We start from the raw sequence: 3,719 nt of genomic DNA on the forward strand, positions 1-3,719 counted from the left end.
CCACTCATTGCACTGGCGCAGTTGTAGCCTTGACCACAGCATTTGTTCGCTGATTATCCCCCTTACTTTAATTTTTCCTTTTCAAGGCCTGATGCACTTTTTCAGTCTCATTCCTGAAGCCCACAAAAGAAACACTTAGCTTCCTGGTACATATGGAAATTAAAAAGGTTTATGAATTAATTACTTTTTGGAAGGTTACTGTCAAAATGATTTATTACATTTAAAAAAAAATAGACATCAATGACAGGTGCTTGGGCCCCCAGAGCTATTGGGCCTGCAAGGGTGTCCGGTATGCCAGTTATGATCTCATACACAATTTTAGGCCCAGCCTTCGYGAACTTTTGGGACTTGACTGTTAACGCTTGYTGGCCTATAGCAGCACCCCAAAAMAATAGGCTTTAGACGAGGCAGGCGAACCTGCAAACCCAAACACTTCAAKAGCATTAGACAAGAGATCCTCTCTAAGCATTCCAGGAATATTGCTCTGAACATACACAGCAACACCTTCCCCATAGGCAATCCCGTCTCTTCCCCAGATGTTATATCCTTGTATTGCTACTGCTGTATCATCAAAGGAATTATCTAAGTGAGTCTCAGAGATGGCCAATATAATGTATGAATGTTATGTGATTTTAGCAAGTTATTGATTTCATGAACCTTATTTATATATATTAATATGAGCATTTTATTTCTTTTTTTCTCGTTTTTTTTCATACCTCACAGTGACAGTTTAGTGCACCGGGTACGATAGTCTAAAGTTGAATACTCGCTCTCGTTTCCTTCATCMGCAGTGATCTGTAAGTACTGGACAGGTGATAGCAAAGTTCTACTCTAGTTGGATGACGTCCCGTTCCCGGATCATCCTGAACTAAGATGATGGAAACGAGGAGAGGAACACTGTTCATTACAAGACTATTGTTGTCCGCCTTGTCCCCTTCCTTTAACAACGGATGTCGTGGCAAACCTGCCATTGCTAGAAACAGTTCCAATGGCGATGCTGATCAWAGCGTTAATAATAGTTTGTCCTAGTCCTAGGCTACTATAAAAATACCTATTACTAATTTTGAGATATAGCCCATCACTTTCCACGACTTCAATCCCTGTCGTGCCATAGCCTTCACAGTCCCTCCCAATACCTTCAACAGTCAACCAATAAATTCCCTTCTCATTCCTCCCTTTCCCTTTCCCGGTTGTCGCTAATCTGTACGGAGACAGCGAGGACGGTCGCTCCGGTCCTGGCGTGCAGGCAGGGTGCGCTTCTAGGCTTCTACCGATTCTCCACTGCTATTGGTTGAGGCGGAAAAGGGGCTGGAGCTTTGCGTTCCCCGTCTCTCCTCTCAGATCCTCTCATCCAGGAGCGACGCGGAGACAATAGGACTGGAACTAAAGAAGCCTGCGAAAGGGCTAGCGGTCCGCTGAACAAGGAGCATTTACCGCTAGACCAGGTGTCAARAGCACAATAAGGAGAATTTGAATGCCGACGGCGAAGATACATTTTTACGTCAAACCGTAAAGCTATGCGCTACTGTCATCCTCACGATTTGTTATTTTTTTTATCTGGCTTGACTTGGCTGACTTCAGAGCCCTTGTATGTTGGACGGATTGAATGGTGAGTAGCCTATTGCAGAGTGAGCAGTGACCTGATATTGAATTGTCTAAGTCTAAACAATGGAGAATTCTCCGCTGCTGCTGCCGACTGGGTTATGCGCATTTGTCTGGCAGGAGATGCGACTGCTGCTTCCAAAGCTACCGCTGCTAGGTGACTGCTGCAAGGTGTCTGTCATTTGAAACAATCCAGTAGCATTTGCATTTATGTTCTGATTATTGTGTGCATTGACGCCCTGTGACCCGGATGCAATGTCTTCTGATTTATATTATGGGCCTGGGTAAATGTGTTCCGGGATCATGCCAGGGKTGTGTAGTGGATAGCTTAGTTCACTATATCCGTTATTTCTATATATTTTGCCTCTATTCACAATGGTTATCTTGATCTGTTGTAGGTTATAGACCTACATGAATGTATGGAAATTAATTCCTTCTATCAAGTGCTTTCTCTCTCTCTCTCCTCGCTCTCTCTTTCTCTCTCTCTCACATGCACGCACACACACACACGCACTGAAAGCAATGATGTGATGCTATGTATTGGCCATTGAGAGGCTTTGAAGCCACCGGACGTCCATATTGGCACTGCCCAGCAGGAGAAATCCTCCATAGGAATAGAATGGAATTCTGTAGTATTTCAATTAAATGTTTCAAGAACAAAATTARATGTATTGAATTATGGTTTTTGTTGTAGTGGGGACAGTAACATTAGTAAAACTATACTTGAAGGACATTTTTTAAAATATATTTTAGATTATAAATATACATTTTTATGTAATATAATATAATTTAAAAGTATGCATTAAGGTATTTGTAATATAATAAATATTGAAAAAACAAATGTAGACATTAATACATGTATTTTTATAGCTTCTAAAATATTGGTGGCTTCAACACATCACCCTACGAGTCATCTAGTGTAAAATAAATCATTYACTAAAAGTCACTATCAAATSACATRTTATTGGTCACATARACATGGTTAGCAGATGTTAATGCGAGTGTAGCGAAATGCTTGTGCTTCTAGTTCCGACAGTGCAAGTAATATCTAACAAGMAATCTAACCAATTCACAACGACTACCTTATACACACAATGTAAAGGGATGAATAAGAATATGTACTTATAAATATATGGATGAGCGWTGGCCGAATGGCATAGGCAAGATGCAGTAGATGGTYTAGAATACAGTATATACATACGAGATGAGAAATGTAGGATATGTAAACATTATAAAAGTAGTGTTATTTAAAGTGACTAGTYATACCTTTATTAAATCAATTTATTAAATGTATTGAAGTGGCCAGAGATTTGAGTCTGTATGTTGGCAGCAGCCACTCAATGTTAGTGATGGCTGTTTAACAGTCTGATGGCCTTGAGATAGAAGTATTTTTCAGTCTCTCGGTCCCGCTTTGATGCACCTGTATGACCTCGCTTCTGGATGATAGCGGGTGAACAGGCAGTGGCTCGGGTGGTTGTTGTCTTGATGATCTTTTTGGCTTCCTGTGACATCGGTGGTGTGGTGTCTGGAGGGCAGGTAGTTTGCGCCCGGTGATGCGTTGTGCAGACCTACTACTTCTGGAGACCTTACGGTTGTGGCGGAGCAGTTTCCGTACAGAGGCAGTGATACAGCCAACAGGAATGCCTGATTGTGGATCTGTAAAAGTTTATGAGTGTTTTAGGTGATAAGCCAAATTTATTCAGCTCCTGAGGTTGAAGAGGCCCCTATTGACTGTTTCCAGTCTCTATTTCCCTCTGCCCGTCAGCTCTCTCTCTCTCTCTCTCTATTTCCCCTCTGCTCATCAGCTCTCTCTCTCTCTATTTCCCTCTGCTCATCAGCTCTCTCTCTCGCTTCTCTCTATTTTCCCCTCTGCCTCATCAGCTCTCTCTTCTCTCTATTTTCCCTCTGACTCATCAGCTTCTCTCTGCTCTCTCTCTTTACCCCTCTTGCTCATCAGCTCTCTCTCTCTCCCCTCTGACTCATCAGCTTCTCTCTCTCCCTCTGACTCATCAGTCTCTCTCTCTCTCGCTCTATTTACCCCTCTGCTCATCAGTCTCTCTCTCTCCCTCTGACTCATAGCTCTTCTCTCTCCCCTCTGACTCATTCGCTCTCTCTCT

General features: G+C 42.4%; 1 protein-coding gene across 1 annotated transcript in view; it reads left to right on the forward strand.

Moving 5' to 3' along the window:
- Window positions 1-861: 861 nt before the first annotated feature.
- Window positions 862-3,719, forward strand: part of LOC111977564 (serine/threonine-protein kinase SBK1-like) — a 20,127-nt gene continuing 17,269 nt past the window's right edge. Inside the window, exon 1 of the mRNA XM_024007041.2 lies at window positions 862-1,609. The gene's annotated coding sequence lies outside the window, so the exon portion shown is untranslated. The remainder of the gene's footprint in view (window positions 1,610-3,719) is intronic.

The sequence above is a fragment of the Salvelinus sp. IW2-2015 genome, linkage group LG18 (genome assembly GCF_002910315.2).
Source record: "Salvelinus sp. IW2-2015 linkage group LG18, ASM291031v2, whole genome shotgun sequence".
Lineage (NCBI taxonomy): Eukaryota > Metazoa > Chordata > Actinopteri > Salmoniformes > Salmonidae > Salvelinus > Salvelinus sp. IW2-2015.